The sequence below is a fragment of the Cottoperca gobio genome, chromosome 12, assembly GCF_900634415.1.
Source record: "Cottoperca gobio chromosome 12, fCotGob3.1, whole genome shotgun sequence".
Taxonomy (NCBI): domain Eukaryota; kingdom Metazoa; phylum Chordata; class Actinopteri; order Perciformes; family Bovichtidae; genus Cottoperca; species Cottoperca gobio.
In genome coordinates this window covers 12,727,017-12,744,199 of record NC_041366.1, presented here as the reverse complement: position 1 = coordinate 12,744,199, position 17,183 = coordinate 12,727,017, and positions in this window count along the sequence as shown.

Here is a 17,183-nt window from a genome sequence, read left to right as displayed (position 1 = left end):
AGTTAAAACTACCAAATAGCCTACACATGATCTCCAGACTGGCTTAACCTCATTGAGCTGAGGTCTGCAGAAAAGTGTTATTATAATATGCCAGAATTCAAGTGGTAATTGTTGTCAGATTTCAGGTTAGTAGGCCTCTGCGTTCCTGAGAAGGTGTGGACTGTCCTGCTTTCCCCTCTGGGAGCAGTTGGGAATGTGTGACCTTTTCCACGGATCGCCGTTTTCAGGGCCTGGATTTACTCTCTGGAAAAGGTGCAAACATTCAGAAATGTAAAATTACAATAATAATTCTGGATATCAGCATATATAGGCGCTGTAAGATGATCCATGGCTTGTAGGATAGACGAGAAAGTCTTGTTGGGAAATTCCCGTCGCTAAAAACCAGGGAACTCCTAATAAATTTGCAATAAGAGAGGAAAAACATTAATGTCACCATTGTTTCTCCAAACCTCCCTATGGTATGAATTTTAATATTCAAGCATAAATCTGGTAGTTAGATGGCAAAACTTTGGAATAGTTGAATAAAAGAGGAATGTTGAGAAGGACTAAGAGGAGAGACATGGAAAACAGTTGAAAGTTGAAACTAACTTGATTTTTTCCCCTTTCAGTACCATTAGATATCCTTCTTCAGTGTATGTTCTCTCTGTATATACCTTATATCCCCAGTAATAGGCAAACAACTTTTGAGGCAACGCTTTCAAGCCAAGCGCCCAAATCAAATCAGAAATGGCGGTAACCTTAATCAAACTACAAATCATTTCAGACCGATCGTCCCCGCTGGAATGCTGAGGAAAGAACAATACTTGACAGGCCCAATTTAAGTGATAGCTTCTCCAGTCTGACGTTTAATTGACATCATGCTGAGTATAATTGAGGAGGGGGGTTTCAGTAACTCAAACCAGATGGGCCACCAGCTCATGAACTAACAGCCCCCCCCCCCTCTCTCCACTCTCTCACTCACTGTCTCTCGCTCTCTTAAAGCTATTTTGGCTCCATGAAATACTTAACTATGAAATATCATAAAACTGACCCATTTGGTCAAATTTATGTTCTTTGTGCGAATCTGATACCATGCCATTCATCATAAAGACACTTAAAGCTGGCAGTAGAAAGTAACCGGTGAAAGCATTATCTTTGCATGTCAAACTCCATGGTTATTATATCAGATTTTCTTTTTGGGATAGACTATTGAATCCCTTTGAAGGAGTAGTTTGATATTTTGGAAATATGCTTACTCGCTTTCTTGTGAAGAGTTAGTTGAGAAGATTGACTGTATGATAAATATAAAGCTGGAGCCAGCAGCCCGTTAGATTAGCTTAGCTGCTAACAGGCTGAAAAAGACTGCAAACAGCAGTCCAACATCTCGCTGGCAGCACCTCTAAAGCTAATTAACAAGTTATATCTTGTTAATTAAAAACCAAAGTGTAAAAACTGGGCTATTTTTAATGGCAGGGAAAGAAAGTAGAACGTGTAATTAGTGTGCTTGTAGGTGCTGGTAGGCAGGCTTATTATCTTTGGACAGAGCCAGGCTAGCTGTTTCCAGTCTTTATGCTAAGCTAACCAGCTGCTAGCTCTAGCTATGTAGGCTATTCAGTGTACAAACATGAGAGTGATATCAGCAAAAAAGCTGACTTCCAAAGATGTCAAACTATTCCTTTGCGTTCAAATACAGAGCATTAACATGACACACACATGTGCACACACAGAGAGATCGAGAGAGAGCGAGAGACACATGGATTTAATGAGTCTGAAAAGAAAACCCGCTGTAAGAAGTGAACTAAATTAGTAGGTTCACATGGATTTCTTTAGATCCAAAATGGGAAATTTGCCACATCAGCTAAACACTCTTCATTTGCAGGCATTTTTGAAAAGACATCAGAGACTTTCTGATTTCATACTAACTGTGATCAATAGTGCACTTTGAAGGCATTAAACTCATTTGACCAACTGTTGAAGACATTCATGACGCAGCGTGTGTGCTATGGAACTGTACTAATAAAATAGGCTTGAGGGGGAAAAAACTCTGAGAAGTTCTTAAGAATTAAATTAGGATTTCTCTGGCAAAAACCTTCCACATTAATGCCCATAAACATGACAAAAGCATGGTAATCGTTAAAGCTTGGCCATCAGTGGAAATACATGGACGTATGTTTTAACCTGGAATAGTGTGTTTCTTGCCCACAGATGTTTTTAAATATTATTTTGTGGGAAACTGGGTACATTGTGTAAAGATGGCAGAGAAGAGAAGGATAAACAATTGAATTCTTCTTAAATATATGTATGTCACATGTCTTAATGTTTCAGCTATTGCAACAGGAAGACAGTTACATGATACTGGAAAGAGTCAGAGCTTTAGAGCCTCAACAAATATTTAACAATTTGAACTCCTATTAAATTAACGATTTAACCACAAATTGATTTCCTGTGACTTAAGGCACTTTTATTTGCACGTTGAAGTGGATCTCTTCAAAACGTAGAACTAAATGAGGGACTGCTGCCCAAAAACTTGCATGAAAAGACAAGTAATCAGACGCCATTGTCAACAAATGTCAGTTGAGGGTCCATGGTGAGAAACTTGCTGGTCATTGCCTCAACAAGCTGCAGCGTTTAAAGCATAACTTGCTGCAACGTTGCATTATTTCCTGTGTGAACAAGCCAAATTGGAAGAGAATCACTTCTTGTACAACTGTTTCATCAGTTGACAGATTGAAATAATTTGGATAATTACCTTGAAACATCCCTAACTTTTCTCTCACTTTATTATAACGTGAATGCTTTTTGTGCTTTCCCAACGATACCTCAAGCCACAAGACTTTTTTTAAGAGAACCGTGTGACTCACGCAGCGGTCGTGTTTCTAACTATGTGACCTTGTTGCACTGCGTTGGTTTATAGACCTTACAGCCAGAGTGGATGCTCTCCAGCTTGTTAATGGTGTGAGAGTGTGTGTGTGTGGACTTATTCCACTACCCCACGATGCCAAGCTACAGTATGTATGCCTGCTCACATACATGGCAGACGTGAGACAACTACATCTGTATCAGGGAAAATATGATGCAGGTTACTGCGCTGTGGTGAAATGTCGACATATTATGGAATTCCACAAAAAGTCAGTAAGACGTGGGCATGCACACATCATGTAGGCATATGCACACACAGACTCGGGCCTCCACCCCTAATGCCGAGGGAAAAATACAACTTTTTGTTTGTCTTGGAGGCTTGAGCACCAGTGTCACCACATTCACGTACAGCAAGAAAAAGTCATCTAGCTATTTAAAGCACACCCGTGTTAACAATAAAGGGCTCATTCAGCTGGCCTTGTATTTGTGTTTTCTTGTTAAATAAGTAAGGGGCTCCTTCCTGCACAGAGGAAACAAGTGCATGACTCCGCAGTGAGGAGAAGAACAATCAACAGTGTGTGTCCTTGTTGTGACTGAAGCGTTGCTAGACCTAAACGGTTGTGATATTGTGCTCACATTTACCCAGGAGCTATGAGAATCCTCATTTCCACATTCTGTATGAGCATGTGTGAGTCTGAAAGAGACGTATGAACAGAGGAGCAGTGTATTGTATATCTTAAAAAATTATAGTTTAGTGCGTTATTTTCTCTCCTCACAGACATGGGAACCACCGCAGGGAGGACATAAAGCTATTTTTGAAGCACGTCACACCTCTGTTTCCCATCTGGGTTAAAAGACTGCCCCAGAGGATTTTGAACATGTTCATGACACAACATAATAAATAAATCTAAATGACAAGGTTTATTTAGAAGGACGTTTGATAAAAGTTGTTTACAAATTGTGTATTTGTCTTATTTTCATACCTTTTTGCTACAACTTCTACCAGTTATATTAAGATTGTACTCCCAAACCAGGCTATCAGCTCTGTGAGGCTGTTCTCAGGCTAAATGCTAAGCTCAGCATGCTTATATACTCACAACAACAATGCTAACATGCTGATGTATAATATGTGCCTTGTTGACAATCTTAGCATGTTAGCATGCTAACATTTTCTACCTAACACGAGACACAAAGCACGGCTGAGGACAATGGAAATGTAATTATGTTTGCAGGAATTTGGTCATAAACAAAATAATAGGAAATAGGAAAATAAGTTTTGCTGATAATCACACTAAATGAAAAGTCAAATAAATCACCAAACTCATTTCAGTTCATCCTCTGGGGACCGTGGATTTCTGTACAAAATGTCATCGCAATCCATCAAATAGTTGTAGCGATATTTTTAGCTGCTAGCCACGCAGCTAGCATGACTAAAAAGAAGTTATATGGGCAAGAAACACAATAATTTTGTATAATGGTTTTAAATAAAACCTCAGGTCTGTCAAAATAAGGGTTAAGGTTAGTCAACTGGACTTTGCTCACTTATATTTTACCTCTAAATAAAGTGGTTTAGATCACTTGGCTTAACTGTTGGCTTGTCTGATCTCTCTGCCCCGTCTCACTTCATTTTAGCGACGTCAAAGTGTTCCCAAATCTCATTGATAACTTAGGTGAGTATAATGTTATAATATGGTCAAAGCTATGAAAATAAGCCCCCTTTAATGTTAAGTATACAGCAAGATCATTTTATGGATCAGAATAAGATATCATCTCTTCATATTGATTTTTCTTTTTATTCTTTCAACTTCCTCTTCATCTCCTGCCTATTTAATTGTTCTTCAGTGCAGTTATGTGCACACATACCCCTCATCAACATGTCCCCCTACGACTTACTCTGCGTTCCATAACAAAGAATACAGATTGTACAACTGTCTGTCAAACCAGTTTTTTCCTCCACTATTTTAATACCTCACCACAAAGCTGAAGAGGGAGGGAGGACCCTCCCCTCCCTGTGACTCATTCTGATACGTGCGTAAGCAGCCGCTGTAGACCTGAGAGTAGTATTCCATTACTGTTGCCATTATTATTGTCATCATCATCATTATCATTATCATCATCCACATCATCGGTGTTGCTGTACTGTTAGCTCCCAGTGTAAATGAACGTTTAAAAACAGAAAGCAACACACTATGGCAGCCAGGCTTAGATCTGAGTGTAGATAATGCATTTCCATGGTAATGTTCAGCTGTTTCTTTCTCTCTTACAGTGTTGCACTTTCTTTCAACAAAGAAGCCTGAACCTGAAATGATAAAACAACTACAGAATAAGAAAACAAATAGAAAAGGGGGAAAATACAGGCGGATGTAAGATGAAAAGAATAGCGAGACAGCAGAAAAGCATGAAGAGAAAAGAGGAATGGGGGGCAGAATGGTAAGCAGCAGGTGTTGGAGACGTAGTAACAAAACTCTGGGTCAAAGACAGATCATTGTCGAGGGGGTTTTCCATTGAGCTGAGGGTCTCTGTAGTATTATGTCACTCTTACAGCCCCATTAAACCATAATGAGGGTGTTACCTAAATTATAATGTCACAGTGGACACTGCCAGCAATACTATTACACTTGGCTTCACAAAGTTGTAATGCTGTCACTGTATCAGTCTGTTCATATGACAATATCCAACCTAGCTCCGGTAATGTTCTGAGAAAAACGTAACAGGAAGGTGAAAATTTGACGAAGCAAAGTGTCGGGACACATTCAGAGAGCATGGAACTACGTCAGATGCCATCGTGAGAGAGAAGCCAGGGCACCGAGCCAAAGAGTAAATATTATAATGTGCGTGCTGATCTGGTGTACACACCCTCTGCCCACAGATAGGAGCAGCCTTTTATCTTAAACTGTACACACACTGACTCAGTGACAGAACAGAAACAAATTGCAGCACTGAGCAGCGTGAAAATGCTGATGGAGCATCTTCAATGAGTATGGAAAATATCAAGAATTAATGATATGGTAAATATGCAATATGTGACTTACGTTGCTTAAATCATTGCATAGATTCAAGCTCAGACTCACATCGCATGCGATATGCAGTGCCCACATTTTCAAGCCATACTAAAGAGTCTGTGGGGCTTCTCTCACTTCAGTTTAGGTGTTGGAGTGATTTTAGCCGTTTGCTTACACATTACTGAATTCTTTTTCTGAGGTACTTCATTTTTAGGTTCCCTATAAAAACTTTCATTTACGAGTATGAAATATGGCAAAGGAAATGAGCCAAGTAAAAGTTATAAAAACTCATACATTAAACTTGTATATCAAGATAGACGTTAAATGGTTTGACCACTTGTCATTCCTTACCTAAATAACGTGATAGCTTTTTCTCAGTTTCCTACTTGCCATAATGTTTCTTATTCAGCTTGTTTTTAAAAGGCACCCTTTTTCTCGGGACCATGGCCTGAGCCACAAATTGTGATAAACAGAGACAGTTTGTGTCGTTGATGGGAGCAATTTGATTCTTATCGCCATTTCTGTGCGCCACTAGGTCTCCACTTCATGTCGTGACCATCTACAGCACAAAATGTTGTAGTTTTGCAATTAGGAAATGTTAAAGTGGACCACTTCATTTCACTTATTCATCACCTGAAGAGCTTCTCAAAGAGACCTTTTGTGACTAAGTCCCGCCTCACTGTCTAAACAAAACTAATAACTGTGCTCAGAGCCAGGCTCCATTTCTAAAATACACACAACTCATGTAATTATTGGCAGCTAATTGGCTAGCACAGCGTTACGGTACAAGGACAGCGTGGTCATTTAAAAAACATTTCCTGTTTAAGTTCACTGATGTTTTGATTGATAAGCACAAAGACACAGTTTTGTATCGTCGGATTGCAGGCGCCAATCTAAAAGCAGAGACGTGCTATGTTAAAGGGTGAGTTATGGGAAGGTGTCACAATGTAATATTTGCTCATTTAGGCCAGTTGAAATCCAGTTCAAAATAGTTCAAGAGAGAATTATGCTTTCTGTGGCAGACAGTTGCGTTCCATGTGCTTGAAATGAGCGTGTTTCTTTCGACCACATCTGAAGGCGAAAGTGTTTATATGTCTCCCAAATGGCCACACTTCCAGTCATAGCCTCCTCCAGGCTGCATCTGCACACTGCTTTGTGAGGCTGCACAGTGGTGCTAGAACAAAAGTCAGTCAAAGTCAAAGTAATGAGGATTTATCCTCTCAGCAACATGGATATCTGTACCAAATATCATAGCAAGATATTTCACAAAAAAACTAAAATGTCAAACTTTGGTGGACAGACTCAGAGTTAGACGCTCAAACAAACACTTTGTTTGAAGCATGTTGATACGTGAGGTAACAAACTAAGTGACTAAAAGGAAAGTTTATATATATTTTACACCACAAACGCCCTAACAGTATACTTATGTCATGAATCTAATGGAACCAAATACGAATGCTAACTTTGTGACTCTCATCATTTTTCATCTTCGTTGAATTATGACATAATAAAAGCCTCAATGTATTTGTTTCCACCCCTTGTATGTGCACCCGCTGTAGCAGGAGCATGACCTAACATCAAACTCAGACCTACTTTCACTACATCACAGGATGCACTCAGGAAGGGAGGAACAGGCTGGAGATTGAGCCTGGCTGGAGAGGAGAAGGCAAAATGTCGGTCACGGGGCGATGACCTCATAACATCGTGCCTTCAGCCTGTGGTTACGCAACAACCCTAGCGCCACCCGTGTTGCCGAGGGAGGAAGTGCTGAGGACAGACAGCCACCCTCTCGGGGGGCCGGGTGGAGAGACAGGCCAGAGCTCAGATCTGATTTCGCAGGAAGGAAAGGAGAAGGGAGGGGAGCGTCGGATAAGAGTGCTGTTGCTGCTTTATTTTATCCTTTCTCCCTCTTAACTGTGACCCGGGCCTGTGTTATGAATGCCACAGAAGTGGAGTTATTACACACACACAAAGCCAAGCCATGTCTAATCTTGTTATTATTCTGTTTAGTAACAATGCAAGGCTTCTTTTACGGGGGCTACGATTCAGATAAGTGCAGTTCAAGATAAACAAAATAAGGCAAAAGTTATGCAACGTTCCTGAGCCGCTGCTTCTACTTAAAGTGTTCCACTGATTGGCCTCAGGGACATATGACACTTTAACATTCCTAAATTCACCTCAAAACATTAGGCCCGTCTGATCTCTTTCACTTTCCTTTGCTGTCAATTAGAGAGCTTCTTCTTCACTGACTAGCAGGTGATTGTAAGGTGCTTGTCTGTTTGACTGCTCTGGGCCAAGGGGCGCCTCGGTATGGCTATAAAAAGACAATTACTACAACAGGAAGCTTCTGTCAGCTGGCGACACACACCCAAGAATGGCCTAGCCATGATCAAGGAATGAACATACGCCCATGTGCCTGTGCGCACAAATACAAACACAAGTACCTTCTTAACTGCTGGATATCGTTCTATCTGTGTACACCCATTGATGCTTACAAACGCTACTCAAACTATGTCCATTCTCATTCCAAGTCACTTATCCCCTCCTTCATTCATCTGCAATGACAGGGCACCTCATCACCAGACAACTCAGAAACTCTCCACCCACCAGAGGACGTGGAGCTCTGTGCCAGAGTTTTGACACGCAGCTGGCAGAGGAAGTAAACCCACACCCTGCTGGCCAGGGATCAACCACTGCAGACCTCACTACCTGTCAGCCTGGCCTGTCAGTGTAACAGTCAGACAGTCATCTACCAGCCCTGTGGAATGTGTGTGAATTGAATATGTGAGCTAGCTACAGGCAAAATACTGGTAGCTTAGCATAAAGACAGGAGAAAACAGCTAGCATGGCTCTGTCCAAAGGTAACAAATCCACCTGCCAGCACCTCTAAAGCTCACTAATTAAAATGTCATATCTCACTTGTTGACTTTAACCCAAACTAAAATGTTCCATTCTATCAGGGGTTGTGCTACACTATTTCCTGGTCTGGACCAGTTGCTGACTGCCAAATAGTCCTGCACATACGCCTCAGTAAAACAGCGATTTGTCGTTCTTACTCTTCAGTATCTGTACGGATTAAACAGATGTTGATACCTTTGGACACAGCCAGGCTAGCTGTTACCCACTGCTTCCAGTCTTTGTGCTAAGCTAAGCTTACTTAGCATACAAACATTAGTAGTAATTAACTCTCGGCAAGAAAACGAATAAGCATAATTGTAAAAAAGGCCAAATTTGACTTGTTTTCAATCAAAATAAGTGTCAAGATTGTTGACCAATATATTGCAATATATAATGTCCCTGTATGTACAAAACAAATATCCAATATTGCTAAAAGTATTTGTTATCGTGGCATGTTCTACTTCTTGAATTTAAACATCTATTTGACATCAACTCCATAGTCCTTGTTCTTTGTTTCAACCGTTTACTAAAACCGGTCTGCTTCCAAAATACAAAAGTTAAACATGGTAACAAAACCCGTTAGACATGCTATACATGACAAGCTCTCCATGCTCTAGTTCACCCTAAATGAGCAACTTGTTCTAAATATTAACCAATCAGAAGCAGAGCTGGCTGAGGTTGCTATTGGTCCTTATTAAGCATTCTGCAATGAAACTACGAGTTAAATAATACACAATATGTGTTACTTACACATATATTTCCATTAGATAAATGGTTCCAACAGTATTAATGTACTCATGTTGTTTTGTGATTGTGGTGGAGAGTGCTGTCAGTTTAAAATCTCTCATAGGTGTTTAATTACATTGAGTACGTACAGTACAATATACTGTAATGTTTTGGCACATTGAAATTGAAATTAAATATTAACATAACTCACTTCGAGCTTTAACTTGATGGATTTGCATCCACATGAGATAAACTGTGTTCAAATTATAGCCTTTTACATGCAAAGTTCACAGAGTACGTGACCACCCTTAACACTGAAGTTCTGCACTTTAACCTCGCAGTCTTTGTTTCCTTTCATATCCAAAATGCTGGAGTCGAGCCAAAACAATTAAAGTCATATCTTTCTATCCAAATACTTACAAACGGCACTGTATCAGTAAATCTTTATGTTTACTGTAACGTATCAGTTTCAGTGTTAGCCGAAACTGTCATTTTCAAGCATAAATTCATAAAAATGTTTTAACTGCAAATGCACACATTGAAGAGCTTTGTCCCTATTTTCTCATATAATCTTTTATCATTCTGCAGAGGAGTGTTGCTCAAGTGGGCCATGCAAACATTGGCAGTTATTTTTCTTGCTTCATCTTTGACTCTCAACTACTAAAGCTGGGCTTATAAAAGTAAATTACATGTCTATAAACTAACCTCCTGGGTTTGTGGGGCCATATTTGAAGTTGCGTCATAGCAGCAAAACAAACCCTAAATTATGCAAGACACAGTCGTGGTACTCTCAGCTCAGCAGCTGTAGGAATTAAGATATAAAATATATTTATACCTTTCAAGAAATCTCACTCGCTGGTTCATGATTATTTTATTTTTTTTGGCTTGTTTGACAAAATCGCCACATTCTTCTGACAAACATGTGAGCAGACACACAAACACACACATACATCTATATTCAAACTATAAAGCCAATGCTTCAGTCTTCATGTTTTGGGTCATTGCTATGATCTGTTTTTGACATTTATACCTTATTTTGTGACTCATTAGACCACAACACTTAAAGATTAATTGAATAAGAATCATGCTTAAAGCTAGGGTGGCTAACGCTCTTCCAAAACATTTTGTATTGTGTTTGATGAAATTGTCTTTACATCTTGGCAGCAATCAATAAATCAAATACTCAAAAATGTAACACAAATGTAAAAAAATGGACTAATAAGACCTGTCTGCCAACATGGACGCACATTCTGCCTGTGCACTCATCAGAATGAGAATCACCAGAGTCTTCCACAAGCTGTTGACAGCTGTGAATACTACCAATGGTCATGTTGGTTCTTTATGTTCGATAATTTCGGGGGAGTGGCTTTGGGGGGATGCCTGAAGGAAACGGACTGTCATTGTTCCCACAATTGGAGCTAGTGCTGCTAGCTACATTTATTGGAAAATGGTTGGCAACACTGGGCTGGGTTTCTTGGTTGGATTCTTTTAAAGTCTACCGCACTCTTGCTAGCTTCTCAAGATGACCAACCCTAGCTTTAAAAGATGTATATGTATCAAATAATCATCTAGTCATCCTTTTGTCTGTCAAAATGGTGAACACAGTGAGTTAGCATTGGCTTCATCTCAGAACTCCCTACCAAACAACATCATTCTGATACTCTTAAGTTTCTTAAGTAAAAATGAAATCAAGGCTAACTAGTGCACAGTTTGGTAGCTAGTTTCAGCTCTGTCATTGAAATCAGGGCTACCAAAGTAAAGTGCTGGCTGTACGTCAGGTACCAGCAGACCATTGGTAAATACATTTCTTCTGGTCTAACTGATATCACAACTTCCTCTTATCTTACTTCTTCTGCATGGATTTCTGATTTTTGCTATTTATATATAATTAATAATTATAATACGAATGATCATACACACAGGTATCCATTCGTATCCTGCCATGTACAAATAGGCGGGGATGTTGTGGTCTGTGGCAGAACTCCATGGTTACATCCCAAACCTGAATACCTGTGTCTCTCATTCTCAGACTGGCCTACTTTCACCCACACATGACTCATCGGCAGCCTCCAATCTGATAAAGACTCATTGTCCTTTCCTCTATTTTGAAGAAACAAGTGTGTCTACCTGGTTGTCTACTGTTACTTTTTCCACTTTTTCCATTCCTATAATAATATATTTCACTTAATGTGCAGACAGTATAGTATAACTGTGTGTCTCTTTCACTGTTGTGACAACATCAAATTATGAACAACTGCTGATATGCTCTTATCGCTTGTGGACTGCGTGGGAGGTTTGTGATGCAATTTACTGCCACAAGGAGGCCAACTAAAGTCCAAGAAATGACACCAGGTTTACCTCTCAGCAGAGGGAAAAACAAGCTTTAAGGAAAACCCACTCCTCTGGTTTCCCGATGGAGACTACAGGAGATTAGATTAAACTTGTTATCACAGGTAGTGTGGTGCTTTAGAATCATTGACTACAACAAAGGTTTCCTGCATACCTCACGGCAGGACAGACACACTTTTCACTTACAGTATAATTAACCTCAACTTTACTAATTGTTACAGAGGGATCTCAATAGTGCTATATTTCCTGCTCTATTTCTTCCCGTTTTGAGCTACGCTAACGGCATTGCTAATGTTGGTCAGTTAATTAATCAGTTGGTTGGTCCGTCTGAAATAAACTGAAATACCCCAAAAATGATTAGAACAGACATTCTTGGTCCCCAGAGGATGAGACCTGATGACTTCGGTGATCCCCTAAACCTTCCTTTAACGCCACCATGAGGTTGACATTTGCAATTTCCAGTGAAATGACTCCACTAAACTGCTGGATTCATCGCCCTGAAACGCAATGACATTCCCATCAGCCTCAGCTGTACTTTGTGTTAAATGCTAACATGCTAAATTAAGATGATGAACATGTTAAAAACTATAGGCTACCTGCTAAACATCAGCATGATAGCATTGTCACCGTGAGCATGTTAGCATGCTGACATTAGCATTTAGCTCTAACCACTTCTGGGCCTAAGTACAGCCTCACAGAGCCGCTGTCATGATTGTAGATCCTTGTCACGTTTCTTCTACTTCTCAGACTCTTTTATCATTTCCACCTTTACATCCCTGATTGATGTCCCTTTCCTTCCTAGTTTTCTTCTTTACTCTATTTTTCCTCCTGCTCTTCCACCTCCTCCTTCTACTTTTCTTTTCCTCAATCCTTTCCTCCTCCAGTTCAAATGCAATGGTGAGTGTCCAAAACTCTGACTGACTGCAGAGAGCCCCAGAGGATACTGCATATTTTCACCCTGCCCTAACACACACGCACACATAACCCCTCTCAGCTGCCTGTCCAATCACCACGCCCGACTGCATGACATCAGCCTGCCTGTGATGTCATCATGGGACCAATGCTGGCATGCTGTCCAGTGCAACTTCATCATCAGCATCATCATCATCATCCCTTGGCAGTGGCGGACGAGCCTCGGATGGGAGGCAGCTGGATTGTAACAATTCCTTCACCCTTTGCACATGTCAGTGTGTGTGTGTGTGTGTGTGTGTGTGTGTGTGTGTGTGTGTGTGTGTGTGTGTGTGTGTGTGTGTGTGTGTGTGTGTACACAGAGGGAGCAGAAGGGAGGCTAAAAGACGCAATAGCTCTAATTCAAACAATCTGAGCAAGACGGAGCTCGGCTTTCTTTGGCTACTTCGTCCTGTTTATAAAGAGCTTTCTGGGCAGATTCACATCGTGTTTGTCAATATTTCAACCACAAGGTAAATATTACAGTGACAGCACTTATTAACGAGGAAAATCAGAGTGGAATGTGAGGCAGGGGAGAGACAGGGATCAGGGTACAAGCGAGGAAAGATAGACAGACAAGAAAAGAAGAAAGTAATAAGATGGCATGGAAGGGATTGGACAGGATGGGGTGGGATGACAGGGAAAGGCGATGCATGACAGGACAGGATGGGGTGGGACAGGACAGGGAATGTACAGTAGGGTGATGTGAGGTGTCACATGGTTGGGCGAGACAGGAAAAGTAGTGCAACAATGTGATGATGGGTGAACAAAGGGGATTGCAGAGGTGAATATATTAATATTAGTTTGAGAGAAGAGGTCAAATGGAATGTGGGGACCAAAAGGGAGGAAATGAAACAAGAGTGGATTTGAGGATCTTGGTATTTATCGTTTTAGATATATTCTGTGATATGTGGTCGTCGAGAACTGTGCTTTATTACAATTATAAAGACAGGGTACAATTGTCAAAATGGAGGAACATAGAAAAAAGATAACAGAGAAAGCTGCCGATAGTCCATATTTTTGTTGTCGACAACAAATCCTTTAAAAATAACAAGAAAACACCGATGTGTGCTGTGTCTTAAAACTTTCCAACTTACCCTGTCTGATGCACTCAGCCCAGAGCCTATTTGTTGCTGATGTCGTGGATTTCTAACAACTGGTCACAAATATAAGTAACAGCTGGAAACTGTTATTTTAATAAAAACGTAATTTAAACAGAAGTAAATAGTACATTGGTTGGGAACATTTTAGGCTATGAACTTGGTGCCCTAGTGCTTGAGTATTTATGGCAGCAGGAATAATAAAAGACAATGCACATGTTCATTATAAAGAAGGAACATGTGATCCAGTGCAACTGTGTGGCTCATTGGAGAGATTTTACAATTTATTTTAACAACATTGGAGCTCCGTGGAAGAAAGGAATAAGATGTATCTTGGATAAACAGGCAATACTTGGTAATCAAATTATGTAACCAACATTCAGGTGACCAGAATAAATAAAAAAGGGTACAAATTCTGTTGTGTGGCCAGATCACACGGCTGGACTCCGACTCTGAAACTGATGAGCCCAGCATGAGTCTCACAAGCTTAACCTAAACATGTCTTAATGACAGTTGACTGTGTTACTCCATGACTAGTGTCACTGGAAGTGACTCTGGCTCATCCAAACCAACTGTTCATGAAAACTTATTGTGAGGAACTGCAGCACTCTGGCGCCTGTGCGGTGAGAGTATACCACGGAAAACAACCACACTGTTACAACACACCTGGACACCATCCCAGGGACAGAGAGACAGTGACTGAGAGACAGACAGACAGACAGAGAGACGGATGGACGGATGAGCCTGCGACAGCGTGACGCTCTTTTCACTCTGTAAATCAAGTCTACAGCTGGATTAATTGCTTCAGTCAGAGCAGCCCATGCTGCTTTTAAGGGACCCTCTCTCCATCCCGCTGGCTGTCAGGCATTAGCGCTAACATCATGCTGCATAGATCACCTCCAGATGTTGTCACGTATAGTTTACATTCACTAAAGCAAAAATACTCTTAAGCCAGGCACATAATGCGAGACATGAACTGGCTTTTACTATGTTTGTTTTAAACTGTCTTTTCACTGAACAGAAATCTGAAAAATATTGTTACTTGTGTAGCAATGTTTAGATGTTGCTCATCTTACTGTATAACCAAAGCATGGCCTTTAAATCCACTTAAGAGTGTAGAGGACAAAGTATGTAAATCTGATGCAAATCTCATGATCTCAAATCTGCAGTTTCTGCAAAAGACCCTGTGGATGCAAAAGGGAAAATACTGCATATATTGGACAGCTGAGTTGGATAGCAGAAATCATAAGTTATGAATGTTTTACATTAGGGTAATAAAGTGGACTGGAAGACTCCACATTGGATCAATAGCACAGGGTAGCTTGCCAAACCAAGTCATTAACCGCATATTAATTCTGGCAGCAGCCGCCGAGCCACATTCTGATCGGGGTGGTTTCTAGAGGAGTGTTTACCAAAACAAGACTCACAGCTTTGCTTTAGCGGTTTCACAGAGCTCTGCAGTGACGTAGGAAACCTCGACATATTACTGACTTTATGTACGTATGTAGAAATGTGAGGTCATGTCAGTCTTGTACGAATACTTTCTCACCAGAATGTGCTATGTTGTGGACTGAGTCCCAGAGAACATTAAAGCCTGGTCCTGCAATGGATCAAAAGCACAGTTGCTTCAATAACTTTACTCCAAAAAATTCAAATGTGGAAAAAGGTTGACTGCAAAACTTTAAAGTATTAAACACAGTTTTATTCCAGTGATAGCAATTGTGCTAAAAAGCCATATTTTAGTTGTCAAGGGAGGCTAAGGTTTAGCACAAACTTAAATGCATCTCAGTACCTTATGGCCTTTCTAACATCAGCAGTGGATTGCATATCAACCATCCAATCTCCACCTTCCTCTAAACTGCTGATATCTCATTCTCCTCACTCCAAATATAAGACATGTGTCAAAATGTTCCTCCCCTAATTGACCCCTAATCACATTTGCTGAACACACAGATGTCTGGGGGGTCTGTCGGACTCATCTCTCCCGAGGGTGTCATGTTTGCTCTGTCCTTTCCGTCTCACTAGTGCATCATACTGTCCATATATATTTTCTGTGTGCCTATATTTTAGACCTCTTCGCAGAAATCTAGCAAATAACTTCCTGTGTATAAAACTTTAAAAGTAGGTGCTGCTGAAGAAAACACATAAGGAGAGAACATCGTAGTTAAAAGGGATGCATTTGGGATTAGTAAGGTAAAGAAAACAGACTGGAGGAAGATGGTGCACATTTAAAAAACTTCAAAATGGGACATAATTTAATGAAAAATACTTCCGAGATTCAATCCCTCCGTCTGGAGCAATAGGCTAAAGATGATGGAGGTGAGAGTTCATGCTGATACTTATTATTGGCTGATTAAGATGTATGATGACCCCTGACCTCTCCAAAATCTAAACCATGTGCGGCCAAAAGAGAACAAAATAGAGCTCTGATGAGCTTTCATACTAGCCTTTGTTTGTACGAAGGCTAATCAGTTAAAGTTGTATGAAAAATGCTCTTTGTCCGTCTTTTTTCTCTTCCTTCTTGACACTATGAACTTGCAGTATTTGTGAAACCAGGCTCATAGAAGTATTCCTAGATACGAAATATCATTATAAACAAACCATAAAACCATAATTTAAGATGCTGATGAAATGGCCACTGTAACAACAGAGTATTCAGAACACGTTGTACGAGTCCAAAAGTGTCATCTTGGCGAGTCCACATTGGAAACCCAGTAAGTTACATCTAATTGTTTTCGAGGTGATTGATTCCAGTCGGACTTTAAGTCTTTAAACACTAAAAGGCTAAATGTTAATTGGATTTTTTAAAGTTTTTGTTCAAAACAATGAATACATACAGTACAGTAGACAGTTTGAAACAAGAAATAAGAGTTAAAGCCGTATTATCCTATTAACTTTTTCAACAGACAAACTGAATCGTTGGCTTCTCTGACATCAGCACTCAGTTAACCATTGAGAAGAATTTGGCAGCTCATTTCTGGCTCTAATTAAGAACTCTGTCAGTTCTGTTTGGGACAGAGAGACGGACAAAAGTTGGGAAAGAAGATTTCATTTTGCAATCTTAAGTCAAAAAAGTTTTCATCGTCAATACACACCTCTCATCAATAGAAGTCTTTATGCATTCACTCGATGTTCATAAAATGTAAATATATTCATGTTCATGAAAAGTGACGGAGTATTTTTCCCACCACGGTGAGGATTATGTGAAGGAAACTGCCAGTGGTTTTCACATCCAACTAACGTGGTGGAAAGTGAGGGTGTTGTGGTCGGGTTGGTGTATGGGTGGATATAGCTTTAAACTCTGGTGACCTGGGTTTAATTC